Source organism: Podarcis erhardii (genome assembly GCF_964252035.2).
Source record: "Podarcis erhardii genome assembly, chromosome: 17".
NCBI classification, from domain to species: Eukaryota; Metazoa; Chordata; class Lepidosauria; order Squamata; family Lacertidae; genus Podarcis; species Podarcis erhardii.
Genome location: NC_138515.1, coordinates 24259942 through 24282331, shown reverse-complemented (window position 1 = coordinate 24282331; position 22390 = coordinate 24259942). Strand labels below are relative to the sequence as shown.

General features: G+C 44.0%; 2 long non-coding RNA genes across 2 annotated transcripts in view; one reads left to right on the top strand and one right to left on the bottom strand.

The window, feature by feature from the left end:
* The window catches only part of LOC309332611, a 311558-nt gene extending 295306 nt beyond the window's left edge, over positions 1-16252 (bottom strand). Inside the window, exon 1 of the long non-coding RNA XR_014152240.1 lies at positions 15967-16252. This is a non-coding gene — a long non-coding RNA (uncharacterized lncRNA). The remainder of the gene's footprint in view (positions 1-15966) is intronic.
* LOC309332553 overlaps positions 1-22390 on the top strand; it is a 73075-nt gene that overhangs the window by 9275 nt on the left and 41410 nt on the right. The gene's annotated exons all lie outside the window — the stretch shown is intronic.

Sequence of the window (22390 nt, the reverse complement as noted above, 5' to 3'; positions counted from 1 at the left end):
GGGTGAGCTCCCGTTGTTTGGTCCCAGCTCTTGCCCACCTAGCAGTTCAAAAGCATGTCAAGTGCAAATAGATAAATAGGTACTGCTCCAGCGGGAAGGTAAACGGCATTTCCATGTGCTGCTCTGGTTCACCAGAAGTGGCTTAGTCATGCTGGCCACATGACCCAGAAGCTGTCTATGGACAACCGCTGGCTCCCTCGGCCTATAGAGCGAGATGAGCGCCGCAACCCCAGAGTTGTCCGCGACTGGACCTAATGGTCAGCGGTACCTTTATCTTTACCATTAAGCTTTGGAGAAATAATTTGAGATAGGGAATAAGATCCCCCCCCCAACTTGAGTTCCCAAACTTTTGAGAATCTGGATGGCCAGAACATCACTCTTTAACCTGATGATTGGCAGTGGCTTCACTTAAAATTGTCATGAGGTGACAGGAAAGATCTGCCCATGAAGGCTGTTTCAGACAAGAAGAAGAGGAAGAGTTTGGATTTGATATCCCGCTTTATCAGTACCTGAAGGAGTCTCAAAATGGCCAACAATCTCCTTTCCCTTCCTCCCCCACAACAAACACTCTGTGAGGTGAGTGAGGCTGAGAGACTTCAGAGAAGTGTGACTGGCCCAAGGTCACCCAGCAGCTGCATGTGGACAAGCGGGGATGCGAACCCGGTTCACCAGAGTACGAGTCTACCGCTCTTAACCACTACACCACACTGGCTCTCTTCACAGTGCGATGGTTGGACAATGAACCTGCATGTTTGGATACATCTGGAAGCTTCTGAGAATCTGGATATTAAGCTAGTCTAGTGAAGAGTGGAGCTGTGTGATAAGCACATTTTAAGAAGTGGAAGGAGGCAGAGCCAAGCCAGGGTGGGAAGAAGGATGGAAATATAAGATACTCACTTATTTGAATCCCCTCACTGAGTGAACAGAGTGGAGCGAAGCTGCATGGCTGTGTTCCAAATATTTCGCTCAAGAAAACTCCCCCAGGAAAACTAGGGTCTTGCTAGGCTTTTCCCAGTCACTATGGGTCCCAGCATATACTGATAATATCTGTACAGTGGTGCCTCGGGTTACATACGCTTCAGGTTACATACGCTTCAGGTTACAGACTCCGCTAACCCAGAAATAGTACCTCGGATTAAGAACTTTGCTTCAGGATGAGAACAGAAATTGTGCTCCGGTGGCATGGCAGCAGCAGGAGGCCCCATTAGCTAAAGTGGTACCTCAGGTTAAGAACAGACCTCCAGAACGAATTAAGTTCTTAACCCGAGGTACCACTGTACAAATTAGGAGCCAATGAGCTTTGGCAGCCTGTGTGGTGGAGAGTGGACCCAAGCATATATTTGTTTATTTGTATTTACAAATACGGGTGTATTTCCTTTTTCACAAAATACAGGGATTGCACAAGAACAGCACACACAGTAGACATGAGCTGAGAACCATCGTGATTCAGCAATGCATGCCACTTATTTATCCCCATTTGACTGACAAATGTAACTCTTCCCTTCAGACCTTCAAGGTGTTGACCACTATGAGTCCCCCTGCAGACATGGAATTGATTAGAATAGTTGGTTTTGTCTTGACCTTCAGCCCAGGGCAAAGAGGGCCAGTGGGCAGTCAGTGGACATGCAAGACCAGCACAGAACAATTTTCATTCTATCACCTGCCATGGAGCATGGATCAAGGAGGGAAACTTTAGTACACACGATAAAAGCCACTTTTACAGAACAATTTTTAAGGAGGCCAGAGCAGATTGATGGAACAGCTTGCCCTCTGCAATAAATCTATTGCGATTTTATTTTTTGAAAAATATGATACCTTTTTAAACGTAATATGCTACAGATGGGTGGAGAAAATCTGGAATGCTTCCAAATTTCTTAGCCTGTGTGGTTACACCCTGATGATTAATAGCTTAGGAGACAAAACTGTGAATGTCTTCATTTAGCATTAAACTCCATGGCACTAAAACACAAATAAAATGAACGAACCTCTTGTTCTGACCGTACTGTCATCAGGGTGTAGGATATCAAATACCGTTGCACTTCACTTTAGGGGTTGGCAAAGCATCCTGAGCACTGACGTCATTAGTCCCTAAACGTCGTGTCTACAGAGGCTATCTTCTTATGGTGATCACTCGTAGCCGAGTAAGATTGTCTTCCATGAACACGGTTTTAACAATGAGTCCATAAGTGACTGTGGAGGCCACTTCTGGATCCACACGTCCTTCCACAGTGGGGACATTGGTTTCCAGGCAGGAGTTGATCATGGTGAAGGTTTGCCAAACGTGCCTTCCTCTTAGCACGTTTCTCCCTTGCGTCCTGAGTTCGAGTGTCTTCAAAGTCCATGACACCTTTGGTAAAGGCTATTCTCCAACTGGAGTGCTCACAGGCCAGTGTTTCCCCAGCTGTCAATATGTTTATACTACATTTTTAAAGATTTGCCTTGAGACAGTCTTTAAACCTCTTTTGTTGACCACCAGCATTACACTTTCCATTTTTAAGTTTGGAATAGAGTAGTTGCTTTGGAAAATGATCATCAGGCATCCATACAACATGACCAGTCCAACGAAGTTGATGTTGAAGAATCATTGCTTCAACACTGGTGATCTTTGCTTCTTCCAGTACATGATATTCGTTCGCCTGTCTTCCCAAGTCATGTGTACAGCAGGTCTCTCTCCCTTAGTGATGGTAGTACCCTTGTGAGGCCACAAAGGTTGTGTCTGGATCCGTACCATAGGCACCAACTAAGGGGGGCCCTAGGTGCCTGGGCACCCAGAATTTTCTTTTTTGTGGGTGTTCGGCATCCACTGCACGAGCTCCGATGTGACTTCTACTTAAAGTCGCTTTGGAGGCGCAACAAGACCTCTGAGGCAACATCGGAGGTCGCAACTTCTGGTACAAACCAGAAGTCACGTTGGAGGTATTGCGAGGCCTCGGAGATCACGTTGGAGGCCCTGCCAGGCCTCAGAAGTGCTGCTATGCATTATTATTATTATTATTATTATTATTATTATTATTATTATTATTATTTATTTATTTGTACCCCGCCCATCTGGCTGGGTTTCCCCAGCCACTCTGGGTGGCTTACAACAAAGATCAAAAATACACTAAGATGTCACACATTATAAACTTCCCTGAATAGGGCTGCCTTCAGATGTCTTCTGAATGTCAGGTAGTTGTTTATCTCTTTGACATCTGATGGGAGGGCATTCCACAGGGCAGGTGCCACTACTGAGAAGGCCCTCTGCCTGGTTCCATGTAGCTTTGCTTCTCGCAATGAGGGAACCGCCAGAAGGCCCTCAGCACTGGACCTCAGCGTCCGGGCAGAACGATGGGGGTGGAGACGCTCCTTCAGGTATACTGGACCGAGGTCACATTACATCGCGAATGCCATTGGGCACCTATAACCTGGGGCCCAAGTTGGCACCCTGATCAGAATTGTCTGCATCAGGGGTTGTCAGCCTGGTCCCTACAGCCCACTAGTGGGCGTTTCAGGATTCTAGGTGGGCGGTAGGGAGTTCTATGGCACAAGCTTGGAGCTGGGACCTTCTGTATGCAAAGAAGATGCTCTGTCACTGAACTATGGTCTTTCACCCCCAAGGTCATGCCAATGTTCATGCAAGAAGGAGCTGATGTTGTGGTTCACTGTCTGCCTACTGGTAATCCTGAATTTTTGTATCAGTCTGAACAAGGGAATACTGGAGAGTCGTGGGCAAAAAATGTGTACAAGTTGGGAATGAAATACAGGGTTACCAAACTGAAACTAAAGAGCCATAGCTTTGTGGGAGAGCTTTTACCTCGCATAAAGAAGGTTGCAGGTTCTTTTCTCTTTTTTGGGGAGGGGGGGGAATATAATTTTTTATTAAATTTTCCAAACATTTCTCACAATAAACTTCATATCAAATAATTATATTGTTTCAAAAATTGACTACCTACCCGCCCCCTCCACAGTGTTTTCACTCAAACCTTTTCTACTGCATTATATCTTTATTTATTACAATATGTCCTCTATTATTTTATCGTTTTCCTTCCGCCGCTTTTCTCTCAAATCCGGTCTGCAATTCCATTTGACTATAGTATTTTTCAAATAGCCCACAAAAGGCCTCCATTCTTCTACAAAATATTCGTCATTGTGATCTCTTAATTTCGCTGCCAGCTTTGCCATTTCTGCATAGTTACTTTCAAAAGCCACTCCCCCTTCGTTGGAAACTGCTCTTCTTTCTATTTCTGCGCATATAATAATATTCTATCTGATGTCGTCATGTACATAAATAATTCACTCACCTTCTTTGGAACTTCCATCCCAGTTATGTCTCTAAGGAAAGCTTCTGGTGTTTGGAGAACAACCTATTTAAGCATTTTCTTCGTTTCATTATTTTACATGTCTACCACATATGGAAAGGGACGCGGGTGGCACTGTGGGTTAAACCACAGAGCCTAGGAATTGCTGATCAGAAGGTTGGCAGTTCGAATCCCTGTGACGGGGTGAGCTCCCGTTCTTTGGTCCCTGCTCCTGCCAACCTAGCAGTTTGAAAGCACGTCAAAGTGCAAGTAGATAAATAGGTACCTCTCCGGCGGGAAGGTAAATAGCATTTCTGTGCGCTGCTCTGGTTCGCCAGAAGTGGCTTAGTCATGCTGGCCATATGACCCGGAAGCTGTATGCCGGCTCCCTCAGCCAATAAAGCGAGGTGAGCGCCGCAACCCCAGAGTCAGCCACGACTGGACCTAATGGTCAGGGGTCCCTTTACCTTTACCAGTGGTGGGCAAAGCCAATGGCAAAGTGTGCAAGGACGCCCCCTTTGTCTTCCCTTCATCCATATTCTCTCTCTCTCTCTCTCTCTCTCTCTCTCTCTCTCTCTCTCTTTCTCTTTCTCTTTCTCTTTCTCTGTCTTTCACACAAACAGCCACCCCCCCCCCAAACAAACAGCATCTCTCTGGGATTTCCATCCTCTGCTCACTCCCAGCCAACCTACTCTGCTTCTACATGCCTCCATCCTCTTTAGATGACACAGGCAGACAATTTCACAGAGGTGAATCTGTCAGCTTGATCCAGAGCTGATCCAGCTCTTTATCCCAGAGATTGGGAAACTCCAGAAAGACAAAGGAAGAAGTAAGTAAAGAATTGCTCCACCCTACTTTCTCCCTCAACTCAATGGGATGGCCACGACTGGACCTAATGGTCAGGGGTCCCTTTACAATTTACCACATATGGAAGAATGATCCATCTATCTGCTTACATTTCCAACATTTATTTAAGACATTTTTATACATCTCGGCCAGTTTTAAGATAGTTTCTTCTAAGTGCAGAGCAAGCACAAATTCCCAGGTTCAGTCCCATCATCTCCAGTAGGGCTGGGAGACATTTCTTGCCCAAAACCTTGAAGAACAACTGACATCCCCTGAGCTAGATGGGCCAGTGGTCCATCTGACAAGGCAGCTTCCTATGTTTCTAAAGCCAGTTTAAGCCATGCTAATTCCAAGCCAGTGTCCATCCAAGTCTCCCCAAGCCAAGATGCTCAGAGCAAACAAGACCAGATGCTGACGCTGACAGCCTCTGTTTCCCACAACATCGGCTCTCTGGCAAGCTCACAGAGAAGCACCTAGTGGTTTCCCCATGAAAATATAAATAACTTTTTAATTCAAAATTAAAACAAAACATGTTATCCAGAAACATATCATCCTTATTCCCCCCCCATTTTTCCTCCCTCCCCCCACAGAACCCACCCACCCCCACCCTCCGAATTCCCTCAGTTCCAGTTTTTGATTTCTCAAAAAATGCTGTTCTCTGCATGTTACACAGTTGTATAGATCCTCAAACTATTTAGATGATTATTATTAATAAAAAGTTTGTGAATGTTTATTCAAAACCAGCCAAGGAGTCCCATTTGCTTTGTTGCGTCTTCAAATACTTTGTAAAGTGTTCCCATTCATCTTTAAAGTCACAGTTATCCTTGTCCCGTAGATTGTATGTCAGTTTTGCCAATTCTGCATAGTCCATCAATTTTTCTTGCCATGATTCTTTAGTTGGGGTTTCTTCAGTCTTCCATCCTTGTGCTATTAAAACTCTCGCGGCCATTGTCGCATACATGAAGATGTTTTTCAGCTTCAGGTTTTTTAACAAATGTTAAATGGAACATTTACTTTAATTCCTTGTATATCATTTCCCAAATTTTTTTAATTACCTTACAATCCCACCACATATGATAAAATGTCCCCTCCTTTTCCTTACACTTCCAACATATATTTGATCTAGTTTTGTACATTTTCCCTAAGTGCACTGGTGTTGTGTACCATCTGTACATCATCTTCATGTAATTCTCCTTCAATAGGGAACAATCTGTAAATTTTAAATGAGTTTTCCATAATTTTTCCAGTCTTCCATCATAATGTTGTGACCTACATCTTGTGCCCATTTAATCATAGCTGATTTTACCTCTTCATCTTTCGTCTCCCATTCTAATAGTATGCTGTATGCGGCCTTCGGTAATTTCACTTTCCCTTTGATCACTTCCGTTTGAAACCTAGATCTTGTATAACTAAATCCTTTCTTGCTGTCTTCTTTATGTGTTTCATATAGTTGTCGATAATGCAACCAACTCTGAAGGTTTTCCCATGAAAATTATGGATGCTTTGCAACTCTGTGAGAGACTTGGAGCTAGTCCAAGATGTTTTGGTAGCTGACTGAAATCCCTAAGTATCAACAAAATATATTTATGTATGCAACAATGGCGGCCCGGTTTTTGTTAGCCCAAAAATGGAAAGTGAGGGAGGTCCCAGGCAGACAGAACCGGCAACTAAAGATGGCAGAATATGCAGAGCCTGCAGGCTTAATATATAGAATAAGAGAGAAAGAATAACACACATTCCAAGGAGAGTGGACACTATTTATTGAGTATGTGGGTAGTAACTGTACACAGCTGAAAACGCTGGCAGCATTAATATAAAATTAACAGTGTAATTAATGTTCGAGTGATATAAAAGTGAAGAACTGATTAATAGGGTTATAGTAAAATATGCAGGAATCAAAGATTATCAAAACGAACCAAGGAAAGAGGAGGGAAGTCTTTGGATATTTAACAGCACGAAAAATGCCTATTTTAAGATGTAAAATTGAAAACTTAATAAAAGTTATATTTTAAAAAGTCATTTTGGTAGCTGAGATCCAAATGGGTGTTGCCCAGGAAAATTATAATCTTATTTAAGAAACTGGCTATTTGTTGATCTCTAATAGCATCTCCCTACAAGAGGGAGACCGGCTTCACCCACCTTAAAGGTAAAGGGACCCCTGACCATTAGGTCCAGTCATGGCCGACTCTGGGGTTGCGGCGCTCATCTCACTTTATTGGCCGAGGGACCTGGCGTACAGCTTCTGGGTCATGTGGCCAGCATGACTAAGCTGCTTCTGGCGAACCAGAGCAGCGCACGGAAACACCGTTTACCTTCCCGCTGGAGCGGTACCTATTTATCTACTTGCACTTTGAAGTGCTCTCGAACTGCTAGATTGGCAGGAGCAGGGACCAAGCAACGGGAGCTCACCCCCTCGCGGGGATTCGAACCGTCGACCTTCTGATCAGCAAGTCCTAGGCTCAGTGGTTTAATCCACAGCGCCACCCTCCTTATGGTAGGACAATTCCTTGGAGGCATTGCATAGGTACGATCACCCAGGGTCCTTTAAAATAGCATTTGGGGATGCCTCCGCCTCGTGCAAATTTATTGCAAGCAAATATTTTCACCTGAGGTCTAGTGAGCTGACAGCAGCATTCTACCACAAACAGCTTACCTGTGAAGTGGAATCGCTGCCGTGCAGCAAGGGTGACTTCTGGGGTCGAGTATTTCTTGAACGCACAGGTATTCATCATGCACAAAGGACGTGTTTGCATTATAAACCTGAACGCAGGATTTCAGAGCAACAGGTGCCCCAACACTCGACACTGCAATGTGCCTAACCGGCGTGCAACCTTTCATTCGATGTGAATCTCTTTCACGTTTCTTTTTTACAAAAAATTATATAGCACTTGATGGCAGCCACTGTAGCAAAACCTTGAACCCGTTTACGATAAACATTAAAAATTATCTTTCCAGAACAAGATGCGCTGGTGGCATTTCTAATTCCTTCCATTACAAAGCTCTTGACTTTGCAGCTTTCAACCGCTCGTTTCTAACATGCGACAATGGATCTGAGAAAGAATGGCTTACTGCGGATGACTTCCAATAGCACAGGTCGGGGGTAGGACTTACAGTTTTATAACCTCCAATGGTGGAACCAGGTTGGCTTTCCTTGTGTTTCCCAAAGGCTGCTAAATCGTGTAGTGCGTTCTTGACTCTCTCACGGTGGCTTCAGATATCTGTAGCCTTAATAGCAGAAAATGTTCAGCTGAACATACTCATGGATATTCCATGAAGCAGAATGTTGGAAGATGCAAAATACATAAAGGAAAATTAATTTATGGCAGGAGTCAGCCATGGGCCGGTCCACCGTCCCTCAGACCATGTGGTGGGCCAGAGTATATTTTGGGAAAAAAATGAACAAATTCCTATGCCCCACAAATAACCCAAAGCAGACATTCTACTCATGTAAAAACACCAGGCAGGCCCCACAAATAACCCAGAGATGCATTTTAAATAAAAGTACACATTCTACTCATGTAAAAACACGCTGATTCCCAGACCGGTCATGGGCCAGATTGAGAAGGCGATTGGGCCGCATCCAGCCCCCAGGCCTTAGGTTGCCTACCCCTGATTTATGGCTACCATTCCCTCTTCTTTTTCTTTGGCGATCACTTGTAGCTGAGTAAGATTGTCTTCCATAAACATGGTTTTAACAGTGAGTCCATAAGTGACTGTGGAGATCAATTCTGGATCCACACGTCCTTCCACAGTGGGGGACATTGGTTTCTGAGAAGGAGTTGATCACGGTGAGGGTTTGCCATGCATGCCTTCCTCTTAGCACGTTTCTCCCTTGTGTCCTGAGTTCGAGCATCTTCAAAGTCCATGACACCTTTGGTAAAGGCTGTTCTCCAATTCAAGCACTCGCAGGCCAGTGTTTCCCAGTTTTCGGTGTTTATACTACATTTTTTTTTTAGATTTGCCTTGAGACAGTCTTTAAAACTCTTTTGTTGATCACCAGCATTACACTTTCCATTTTTAAGTTCAGAATAGAGTCGTTGCTTTGGAAGACGCTAATCAGGCATCCACACAACATGACCAGCTACCATTCTAGATGGCTTTAAATGCAACCACCCTGAGAACCATTTCTGCTTTGGCTTAAAGGCAGGATAAAAACACATGCTATCTTGTGGGGCAGGATACGATTGCAATATGTGGAGAAAATGCAGCAAAATTTCTGCCTTGGGAGAAAACGCCTTGTTCCTCCACAACAACTGGATGACAGCTCTGCTTTTATCGTTCTACGCATTTTCAACTGAAAATGCCCCTGAAGTGACCTCTTGTTCTCTTCTCTTCTCTTCTCTTCTCTTCTCTTCTCTTCTCTTCTCTTCTCTTCTCTTCTCTGAAATTCCTTCTCACCCAAGGAAATTACGTTGGATAGCTTTTCTGTTTCCAGGGAACGTTCTGGCATACTGCTTTCTATTTGCAGGGAGTTAAAAAGATGCTTTTGAATTATGGTGCTGGAGGAGACTCTTGAGAATCCCATGGACTGCAAGAAGATCAAACCTCTCCATTCTTAAGGAAATCAGCCCTGAGTGCTCACTGGAAGGACAGATCCTGAAGCTGAGGCTCCAATACTTTGGCCAGCACATGAGAAGAGAAGACTCCCTGGAAAAGACCCTGATGTTGGGAAAGATGGAGGGCACAAGGAGAAGGGGACGACAGAGGACGAGATGGCTGGACAGTGTTCTCGAAGCATGAGTTTGACCAAATTGCGGGAGGCAGTGGAAGACAGGAGTGCCTGGCGTGCTCTGGTCCATGGGGTCACAAAGAGGCGGACACGACTAAACGACTAAACAACAACAACAAGAAAAGAAGGAGGAGAAGGCAGGGAAATTGGTCTCCTTCCCTATAGCCAGTAGTGTTTTGCCTCATTCTACCACCTCAGCATTCTTGCACCTAATTCTCATCTCATTCTGCTGCATGTTTAAACAGTCTTTGGTGATGCTCTTTAGAATCACGGAATTAAGGCTAGAAGGGGATCTCCGAAGCCAGTCAGCTTAACAGAGGATGCTCTAACACTGACTAAAGCATACTTTTGATTACTATGTAAAGAGACATATTGGCCTTGAGCACCCAACACAGAGGAGAGGTGGTTTGCCCATGTATGCTCATCATTTGATTTTGATCCCTTGGTGAAAGGATCAGGATGTTGCCCTTTTGGGATGGGAGTCAATCGCGTGCCTGAACATTCACCTTGTGGGTTACAGTTGACTGGGAGGTCTGGCACAAGAAATCAGCTTCCCCAAAAGATCAGACTTTTCTCCATAAGGAAAGATGTGGTAAACTGCCCTGCAAACAAACAAATGCTCCATAAACAGACCACCTGGAAGCATCCTAAGCACCTAGGTCTCAGCTACATTAGTTTAAAAAAAAGCCAGCATTTTAAATGCTTTACAAACATGAAACACCAGGTGGTGCTGTAGAGCACAAAACTTTTCTACGTGATTTTACATAAGGTTTTCTCTTTTTTCCATTATAAAAATTTAATGTATGACTTATTCATAGCATCTGCCCCCACCATGTGTAAATCAATGCTTAGTGACTGGCAATTGGACTGGCGCTATTGAAAAGTCTTGTGACATCAGGAAAAGATGCACATTCTGTCTGTGGCGTTAGATCAGCAATGGCTCTTTCGAAACACGAGCAAGTACCTGATACCATGGTCGAGTGCGAATGCAATGTGTGCAATGCAATTAAACTCCATCCCTGTGATTAAGCTTTCCATCAGAATGGCTTTTAAATGGTTGACAACAGCCTGATGAAGTATTTTCTCCTGTGTATTCATTTGCAAACAACTTTGCAATGGCAATTGTTTCATCTTTGAATGGACATGCCTAAATGCGCTCTAGTTAAATCCATCCAATAATCCTGCAATTGTCTGCGCAGGTCGCATGTGGGACTTCCTTTGCTTCTCCCAAACTGTGAAAATTCAAGCTTATCCATGTAGGAGGGGTGGCCATTCTGTGTGTGGGTTTCTTATTTTACCCGAAAAGGAAATATCCCTTATGGCCCTTCATCTTTTTCCTATTCTCCTCCCAGGAAGCTACAACAATGAGGAAAAACGACAATGCCAGTGTGGTATCACGGATGCCCTGAGCAAATGGCCTTTGCATTTTATCACTTTTCTTAGGCAACTACGAATGCAGTATTCCCACGAGGCCAAAGACTGAACTTTATCTAGAATTCAGCTTGGATTTACTATAATTTGCCACTGGAAAGAAGGGAGACTGCAGGCTGGTAAATGTCTTTTGACAAACTTAGCCCAATGGGATATCAATTCTATTTAAGCAGTATAATTACACTTTTAATAATAATTACCCTCATCTGAGGTTTAGCTAATGCTGGTTTACCTAGTATTAGTTACTCTTTGCCCCCGCTTTCTTGTCATATCCTGCCTGCCCAAAGCAGATATGATTCCTGCAATTAATTACACCACTGAGGATATGAAGTTGCCCTATAGTGGTCCATTTAATCCCTTCTGGCCAGCAGACCAGATCTAATGGTGGCCAACCCTCTGTGGGCCACATTTCAGAGATGGGCAGGGCCACCCACCTTTCCATCACCTGATATCCTATATCCCCTGGCAGCAGTGGCATAGCAACCCCTGCCGGCACCCGGGGCAGAGCTTATTTAAAGAAATTGCCAAAAGTTGTTGAGTTTTTTTAAAAATACAGTGGTACCTTGGGATGAGAACGGGTTCTGTTCCTGAAGTGAACGCAACCTGCGTCCGCACGTCTGTGCGTGTGTGTGTGGTGCTTTGCCACTTCTGCGCATGCGCGTGACGTCATTTTGACCGTCTGTGCATGCGCGTGCGGCAAAATCCGGAAGTAACGCGCTCCGTTACTTCCGGGTCGCCACAGAGTGCAACCCAAAAATACTTACTGTAACTTGAAGCACATTTATCCCAAGGTATGACTGTATCAGCAAAAGTTGGTGAGCTTTTTTTAGGAGAACGACCAGAGTTGTTGAGCTCAAACTTGTCTTCATGAGGGATGGTCAGTGTCCCCACTATCATGCAGTGCCTGGGATGCCCTGAGGCCCCATTATATGCCCCCCAACCCCTGCCTTCCTACGTTATTGGCAGAAGCAGCATGGTTTGAAATTGGCACTGAATTGGCTACGCTCGCAAAAAAAACAATCAAGAGATATCTCAGCTTGTAGAGTGTTAAGACCCTTAATCTCAGGGTTCAAGCCCCATGTTGGGCAAAAGATTCCTGCATTGCAGGGGGTCGGACTAGATGACCCTCATGGTCCCTTCCGACTCTAGAGTTCTATGACTCTATGAGCCTATGCTCCTGCTCAGGGCCGGATTTAGGTTTGATGAGGCCCCAATCATTCAAACATCTTTCTGCAGGGACTGCAAGATAAAGCTGTTCCACCTGGCCTTTGGGCTGGACTCATTCTAACCCCCCTCCCATTTATTTATTTTTTGATGGAACCCCTTATATGGGATTTTGTATATAAATTTTCACTCTGCTCTTTTTGCTGGCCCATGTAGGACCACCATGGATAGTTGGCCCCAGTGAATATTTGACGTTTTCTCCCCTTATGGCTTTGATCTATAGGCTACCACTAAAACAAGGCTGCATTTTAAGCTGCATTTTAAACTGTATTCTAAGTTATATTTTAATCAACTGTTTGTTTGGTTTTTTGGTTGGTTTTGTTTTTAATGTTTTTACTGTATTTATATTCGGTGTTAGCCACTCTGAGCCTGGTGTTGGCCGGGGAGGGTGGGGTATAAATAAAATATTATTATTATTATTATTATTATTATTATTATTATTATTAAGCTACTGAAGGTAATGGGGCCCTTTATATGTCTAGCTGTACTTTGTCAACAACAACTTGTTGTTTTTTGTGTGTTGGATATATGCTATATGGTAATTTATGGACCTAATAGGTATCTAAAGCCATTTGCACATAACAAAATATGTATTTTGGAAATGTACATCCAGGTTTTTTTCCCCTTTACATTTTTTGTGGGCCCCCCAAGAGAGTGGGGCCCTAAGCTATAGCTTGTTCAGCTTATACGTAAATCCAGCACTGCACTGCTCCTGCTTGTTCCTTTGCAAGCATGGCTCACATGCGGAGCTCTTTAAATGTGGGACAAAAGGCAAGTCGCTGCTTGCCAACGTGCTTGAGAGCGGCCTATACCACAAGCTCCTGAGTGCACCCGGTGTCTGCTTTTGACAGGGACTGCATCCAGTCACGAGCTCACGAAGCGGATCCGAGCGTGGCAGCCAAATTTTAAATGGGCACCAAAGGCAAGTCGCACTGCCAATGCTGTCGGGAACTCCCAACTGGCACTAAGCAGCGCTGCTTTTAGCAGACATCGGATCCAATTGGGAGCGCCAAGAGGGGCTTCCGTTTGACGTCTCATCTAATTGGCACCACACACGAGAGCCACAAAGAAGCCACACTTATATTTGTGGCTGTGGCTTTAGCTGATGCACATACGATGTCACATGGCCATCAGGTGAATGACAGGTGGGCGTGGCTGGGGAAAGGGAGAGCCTCACAGGCCAAATCAGGACTCCTTGTTGGCTTAATTTGGCCAATGGGCTGGGTTTTCCCCTTCTCCTCTGACTCTCATGGGTTTCCAAAGGACTCAGCCAGCGGGCATTTCTGAGGCTGCTATACAGTGCAGCCTCTCAAACAGCTTCAATAATAATAATAATAATAATAATAATAATTTTTTATTTATACCCCACCCATCTGACTGGCCACTCTGGGCAGCTTCCAACCAAATATCAAAAACAATACAGCGTCAGACATTAAAAACTTCCCTAAACAGGGCTGCCTTCAACTCTTTAAAAAGTAAAATAGTTGTTTATTGCCTTGACATCTGCTGGGAGGGCGTTCCACAGGGCAGGCGCCACTACCGAGAAGGCCCTTTGCCTGGTTCACTGTAATCTCCCTTCTCGCAGCGAGGGAACTGCCAGAAGGCCCTCGGCGCCGGATCTCAGTGTCTGGGCTGGATGATGGGGGTGGAGACGTTCCTTCAGGTATACAGGACCATGAATTACAGACAGTTGCCACAGATGATAGGAGCTGTTTTCCAACATCTGGACAGTGCTAGTTTGGGGAAGGCCACACAGTTCCTTGGAATGCCAGGAACTGAACATACAGAATGTGTGCATGTTTTCAGCTATCCTACCCTCTTCATCCCACAAGGACACTCTCTGAACATGCAAAATGAACATGCAAAATGCTCCCCTCCCTCTATATTTCTGTATGCTGTGGTATTTATTCTTAGACCTAATCTTGGACAGCTCCTGGCCGCTCCAAGCAGCTGGAATTTTTTTTTTTTACCACAACCAGAGCGGGAGGCTGAAGGAAATGGTTTTGTTGTTTTGAACCTCGACTGACTGTAGAACGAAAAAGAAGCTTTGAGTTTTTGTAGCTGCCTGGTGAGAAGCAGCCCAAGCGGCAAGAGAGCATCGTTCCTTCTGAAGGATGAAGGCTGTTTTTCAAGATTCATTCTACCACCTGTGTGCCTGCTTCTTCCGATGTGTCTCAGTTTGAAGATGGTAAATAAACCCGTATTACAAACTCCCAGAAATCTCGAGCATTCTCCCCTCCAAAGGAAATGCTGTACCCAAGAGAGGCTGTACCCAGAACTTAGGAAATGAGCCTCTTTCATTTCTGCAGTTTTAAATTATTGGTGGGTTTTTTTGTTTGTTGCATGGGAGTAGCCAGGATTTCTGTTAGGGGGCTGACCTCTGAAGGAGCATCTCCACCCCCATCGTTCTGCCCAGACACTGAGGTCCAGCGCTGAGGGCCTTGTGGCGGTTCCCTCACTGTGAGAAGCCAAGTTACAGGGAACCAGGCAGAGGGCCTTCTCGGTAGTGGCACCCGCCCTGTGGAACGCCCTCCCACCAGATGTGAAAGAGAAAAACAACTACCAGACTTTTAGACGACATCTGAAGGCAGCCCTGTTTAGGGAAGCTTTTAATGTTTGATGCATTACTGTATTTTAATATTTTGTTGGGAGCCACCCAGAGTGGCTGGGTGGGGTTTAAATAATAAATTATTATTATTATTATTATTATTATTATTATTATTATTATTAGGGGCAGGTTGTGTGTATGTGGGAGAGAAAGAACCTCAGTTAGTTAAGTATTTTTATTTATTTACTTGATGTCGGGGGGGGGGGAGTTGCCCCCCTACCCCTGATTGGCTACACCCATGGTCTATTGTACTGTCTTTTGTATTTTTACATTTTGTTCGCAGGCAGTGTTGGCTTTTATTGGCAGTTGTAAGGTGCTTTGTGGCAGAATGCGCACCTCAGAACTCCCTGCCTATATATGTCAGGCAGGTGCCTTCATTGTATGCTCTCTGTTGTTGTTGTTTAGTCGTTTAGTCGTGTCCGACTCTTCGTGACCCCATGGACCAGATCATGCCAGGCACACCTGCCTTCCACTGCCTCCCACAGTTTGGTCAAACTCATGCTGGTAGCTTCGAGAACACTCTCCAACCATCTCGTCCTCTGTCGTCCCCTTCTCCTTGTGCCCTCCATCTTCCCCAACATCAGGGTCTTTTCCAGGGAGTCTTCTCTTCTCATGAGGTGGCCAAAGTATTGGAGCCTCAGCTTCAGGATCTGTCCTTCCAGTGAGCACTCCGGGCTGATTTGCTTCAGAATGGAGAGGTTTGATCTTCTTGCCGTCCATGGGACTCTCAAGAGTCTCCTCCAGCACCATAATTCAAAAGCATCAATTCTTCTGCGATCAGCCTTCTTTATGGTCCAGCTCTCACTTCCATACATCACTACTGGGAAAACCATAGCTTTTACTATATGGACCTACAGCTGACAAAAACATTTTGTTTAGGCGAGCATATAGAAGAAGGATGAAATGGATATTAATGAAGAGAGGATGTGGTTATAGAGGAAAAGATGAACATATGTTTGCAACAGGAGTGGGAAACCTGATTTTTTAAAAAATAAAATTGTATTAAATTAAATAATTTGGTTTGATTCGTAAAAATTTGGAAAACTAATAAAAATAATTGGGGGGGGGGATTAGAATGCTGCCATGTGTTTTAACCTGGCTTTTAGCTTATTGTTGGTTTTAATTAATTTTGATTGTTTTAAATAGTTGCTTCTAAGTGCTTTTTGCTGATAATTTTTATTGATTTATTCTTTCCACAAACCACTTGGAGGTTGTTGTTTTTTTAATTGCACTCAAATGATATATAAATCTTGTGAAATAAATAAAACAAAGAATATGTCAAACACTATAACATAATATAAAGTCATGTACTCTCAGTATATTGATGCCAGGATTATATACAATGCAAGCAATACTGGTCATGAATAAAAGTTAATAGCAACAGGCGCAGAGCCCTCAAGAATTAATGTATTTCTAGGCCATCATGTTGTATAATATGAGGGCGGTGTACAATATTAACACATAAATCACCGTTTAAAAACAACAGCAGATAACACTGGTCAACAACAAATTTGTTGTCTGCGTTTTTTCAGTTGATTTAGGACGAATCTGATGCGCTGAATCCAAAAATCACATTGGTTTTGCTCAATCAGGTCAAGTTTTTGAGCTATGGCCACATGTCTTTTTTAGGTTTTTGTTCACATGTATGCTTGTGTGGAGCATTTTAGAAGGGGGTAAAATGCCATGTAGAATAATTGTTTTGATTGGAAATGATTATTTTAATGACAAGAAGTATTCAGGTTCGATAGTTCTGGATGATTATGTCGAAAAGGGATCAGTTTGAAGTCATAAAACCTCGAAATCTTACATAAATCGGTGCGGCAAAGCATAAAGTTGGGGGATCAAAACTAAGTTAACGGGGCAGCCGCCCCACGAAGAATTGTCAAAGGACTCTGCCGAACTGTTGGCATCCAGATTGAAGGAAAAAAACCTCCTCTCTGACAGTGCTCACATCAGCTTCTTCCGCAACAGGCATCAAGAGTACCTCCGTTTTTTCTCAGAAGAGAAGGACTTGGTGTACTGTGCAGATATTGCGCAGCTTCTGCTCAAGCTTGGAGTGCCACAGTACGAACCCAAAGATTGGAGACTGTTCATTGACAGCAGCAAGCGATCACTGAAATGTGTTCTGCTACACAACGGCAACCAGTTTGCCTCTATACCCCTGGCTCACTCGACTACACTGAAGGAGAACTATGAAGCGGTGAAGTATGTAGAAGAAGAAGAGTTTGGATTTGATATCCCGCCTTTCACTCCCTTTAAAGAGTCTCAAAGTGGCTAACATTCTCCATTCCCTTCCTCCCCCACAACAAACACTCTGTGAGGTGAGTGGGGCTGAGAGACTTCAAAGGAGTGTGACTGGCCCAAGGTCACCCAGCAGCTGCACATGGAGGAGCGGAGACGCGAACCCGGTTCCCCAGATTACGAGACTACCGCTCCTAACCACTACACCATGCTGGCTCTGTACTGGAGAAAATTGGTTATGATCAGCATAAGTGGTTTATTTGTGTTGACCTGAAGATGGTGAACTTTTTGTTGTGACAACAGTCTGGCTTCACCAAGTACCCATGTTTTCTATGCATGTGGGATAGTAGGGACCGTGCTCAGCATTACACGAAGAAGGACTGCCCTGTGCGGGAGGAATTGGTGCCTTGCAAAGAAAGGAACGTCATCAACGACCCTCTGGTGGACAGAGACAGAATACTCTTCCCACCGCTGCACATCAAGCTCAGCTTAATCAAGCAGTTCATCAAGGCTCTGGACAAGGATGGTGACTGCTTCACTTACTTGTGCCAGGCTTTTCTAGGATTGACCATGGAGAAGTTGAAAGCTGGCATCTTTGACGGTCTTCAGATACGTCAGCTCATCAGAGATCCAGAGTTCGGAAACTCAATGAACGAAGTGGAACTGGAAGTGTGGAAGGCATTTGTTCTGGTAGTGAAGAACTTTCTTGGCAACAATAAGGCCAGAAACTACGCAGAACTTGTCAACAACATGCTGACTGCTTTCAGAAACCTGGGCTGCAACATGAGCGTCAAGATGCACTACCTATTTTCACATATGCACTGGTTTCCTGAGAACCTGGGTTCAATGAGTGACGAGCAGGGGGAGAGATTCCATCAGGACATGAAAGAGATGGAGACCAGGTATCAGGGTCGCTGGGATGCAGTCATGATGGCTGACTACTGTTGGACTCTGAAAAGAGACCTTCCTGCCGCTGAGCATTCCAGGAATTCCAAGAAACGGAAGTTCAAGCCCTGAAGTTTGAAAAATGGTGAAGCAACATGCAATTTACGTGTACTTACCTTTATCAATGCCCACCATTCAGTTTACAGTAATCGATGTTTCTATCAGGTAATCAATATATGTTGTTGGAAAAACATTTTTTTCTCTTAAAAACATATTTAGGATGATATGTGTTGACAAAAATCAGCTGATAATGCCACAAAAATGTAATCGATTTTGTCACAAGATCTGATTTTTTTTCAAATCAACATAGCACAAAAACCTGACCTGATGGAGAGAAACGGATGCCATTTCCTGATTCAGCAGTGCAAATATACCCTAAATCAGTTGTAGGAATCTAGACAACATTCAAAAAGTAAAAAATTGTTGTCCAGTGTAATCATTACAGTGGTACCTCGGGTTACATATGCTTCAGGTTACATATGCTTCAGGTTACAGACTCCGCTAGCCCAGAAATAGTACCTCAGGTTAAGAACTTTGCTTCAGGATGAGAACAGAAATCGTGCTCTGGCGGCACAGCAGCAGCAGGAGGCCCCATTAGCTAAAGTGGTGCTTCAGGTTAAGATCAGTTTCAGGTTAAGAACAGACCTCCAGAACGAATTAAGTACTTAACCTGAGGTACACCTGTAATGTACAGTAACTGGCCAATCTAAAGCAAAAATCGATCAGGTGCAAAAGCACGCATTAGGATCCACTTGTGGAATCCTTCTGTCATGCTGCTGTATATATACATCTGAAGCCCCATTCTCTAAGATTTATAAGTCAGTCCAAAGGAAGGACATTTGCTAAGTGAATTAATGAGGTCTTCAGCTTGTGGCAGTTCAGCAACCCAGCCCTGTATCCTCACTTTCTGTGATTGTGAGGGAGCTTCCTGCAAATGTTCCACCCTCGGGAGGCTGATGTGGTTAGTAACAAGTTCCATTTCTTGATTGCTTATTGAAACTTGAGTAAACTTCCATACACAACAATTTTTCTTATCAAGTTATTTCTGAATTACAGTGTGTACTTCCTTTGGCCACTAGAGGTCTGTTCAACACTGCAAAAAGAAATTGCATATGCTGGCCTTATACTGTGTTCCTTGCATTTCAAAATATGGATTACTTCAAGCATCATGCCCCACCCCTGATGATGTATGAACCACACCAACAGCCAATGATGCTCTAGAATACGACTTCCCTCTTGAGTTTTCTGTTGAAAAGAAGACCAAAATCCACCTGAAAGTACTCAAATGCAAACCCCATTGAAAGGAATGGGGCAATACCTCTCACTGATTTCAACCAGCCTTGCATATTCATCTGTACATCCCCCCTCCCCATGAAATTCAGGGGGGGAAATGGCCACAGATAAAGTACACAGCGATATATTTTAGGGACACAAGAAGAAAGACTGGGAGAGACTTGGCTTAAATAATTTTCTGCTTCTTTCTGGCAGTTGGCAGCTACTCTCAAATTGCATATAGCTTATAAAACATTCACAAGCTATGGCCCACCCTTTTCCAACTTGTCAGTCCATTCTCTGCTCTGTGGTGCAACTGCAGTCGGTTTACACATTAGCCCTCTCATTTCTGTAGAAGCCTCAGTGTGACTGCAGAGGCCATAAAACCCGACAGCCACTACAGGCACATCCCTCCAATGAAGAAATTAAATGAAGCATTATTATAAAGCGTGAGGCCCTGAACGTCTTTCATGCAGAGCCATCATCCCAACTAGTAAATCTGCCCTTGGATAAAGACTACCAGAGCCAAACACATTTTGCTCTTTCCATGCACATTGTATATTGTTACCTAGAACAGATATAATAGATACCACCAAGGTGCTTGCTCTTGCTCTGCTCCTGGTAATATTGCTCATGTTCGGTCATGCTGGATATGTACCATGCTTTACATCCTCCCACACACAATGGAGTGGCATTAACATGGAGCTCATACCACATGATTTGTCCTAACCACATGTACACAAGATGGTTCCTGAAGTAGGAACAGTCACAGAAGCAACAGTATACAGTGCTACCTTGGTTTTCAAATCTAATCCATTCACAGAAGCAACAGTATACAGTGCTACCTTGGTTTTCGAATCTAATCCATTCCAGAAGACCGTTCGAGTTCTGAAATGTTCAAAAACTTAAAACTCAGTAGCCGACAGCTAGTCCTCAGGATCTTGCGCTCAGCAGAAGTCGTGTGTCATGTTCAGCTTCGGAGGCGTGTTCGAAAACCAAAGCATTTACTTCTAGGTTTATGGTGTTTGAAAACCGACATGTTCATCCACAGAGATGTTTGAAAACTGAGGTACCACTATACCTTATTGGTAACATGGAAACACTGTCCATACCCTCCAACATTCCTCAGATGAAAATAGGGACATTTCTCTCTCCATCCCCTCCACAACTGACCCTCCTCAACCCCACATTTTTGGTGTTGCCCTCCCCCCCGAGCATTTCTTTCTTTTCTTTTTTTTTTAATAAATTTTTATTAAGATTTTAAAGATTACAGAAAAAAAGAGAAAATAGTAACAATCAAAGAAAAAAAGAAAAAACAATACATATATAAAAAGAAAAAAACAGCATCAAAAACCAGAAAACAGAAGAAAAAAGATAAAAAACAAGTCAAACCTGTACATTGCTTACTTACATTCACTTATTTCCTTGACCTCCTCACGCCTCCCATTTTTGTATTCTAATTCAATTTGTTATTTCAGCAAATCCTTCCAACCTTATTTTTATCTTAATAATTTGTCTTAATATACTATAATTTTACATTCTCTCTTTCACCAACTCATTTTAACTTAATCCTTTATGTCATTTCTACTAAAACCACATAATTTTCTTTTCCCAACATCTTTCTAGCAATCCTTAATTTTACAATATTTTTGAAGATAAACTTTTTTCCAATCTTCTTCCACCAACTCTTCTCCTTGGTCCCGGATTCTGCCAGTCATCTCAGCCAGTTCCATGTACTCCATCACCTTCATCTGCCATTCTTCCCGGGTGGGTACCCCCCGAGCATTTCTTATCAGAAGAAGGGTGAGTGCCGCCACCATACAACACACACACACTCTAACATCCAGAGAAAACCCCTTAATCCTGGTTTTATTTTACACCAATAAATATTTTTTTAGAAAGGGGCAAGAATAGATGCAGATGCGCAAAGCATTAAAAAATAAAAATCAAGACTCCTTGTGCCCCTCTCCCCCTTTCTTCCTGCCCTTTGCATGGACCTCTTCTCCTCCTCCAGCAGCAGCTACGAGCTGCCCAAGGGAGGAAGCCAGCAGCAGTGGCCACGAAGAGACCATGGGATGCTCCCTCGCAGCCACCACCCGGGACAAGCACCAGCTCCTCCTCCTCTCTGAGCTCAGCGGTGGTGGCACTGGTGGAGTAATCAGGGCATTTTTGGATCAAATCAGAAGCCAGGGTGGCTTTTGTAATTCTGGGACTGTCCCTGGAAAATAGGGGCACTTGGAGGGGATGCACTGTCTAAGACATTTATCGCAAGTAGGAGCAGCGACATCATTTATCGAAGCTGGTTGCTTTAGACAGAAGCAACTGCAGGCCAATCATTAAGGCCTCTTCTAAATAACTATGCAATTATCTCAAACTGTGATCCATGGGTCCCAGTACTTCCTTGGGACCTATCATAGTACATTTCTATTAAGTGTAAATGTAAGGTAAAAGGGTAAAGGACGGTTAAGTCCAGTCAGAGGCGGCTATGGGGTTGTGGTGCTCATCTCACTTTCAGGCCGAGAGAGCCGGTGTTTGTCCACAGACAGCTTTCCTGGGTCATGTGGCCAGCGACAGGACACCGTGATGGAAGCCAGAGTGCATGGAAACGCCATTTACCTTCCCGCCACAGCAGTACCTATTTATCTACTTGCACTGGTGTGCTTTCAAACTGCTAGGTTGGCAGGAGCTGGGACAGAGCAACCGGAGCTCACCCTGTCACGGGGATTTGCACTGCTGACCTTCTGATCGGCAAGCCCAAGAGGTTCAGTAGTAAACCACAGCGCCACCCTCGTCCCATGCTACTAAATGAATGTTCCT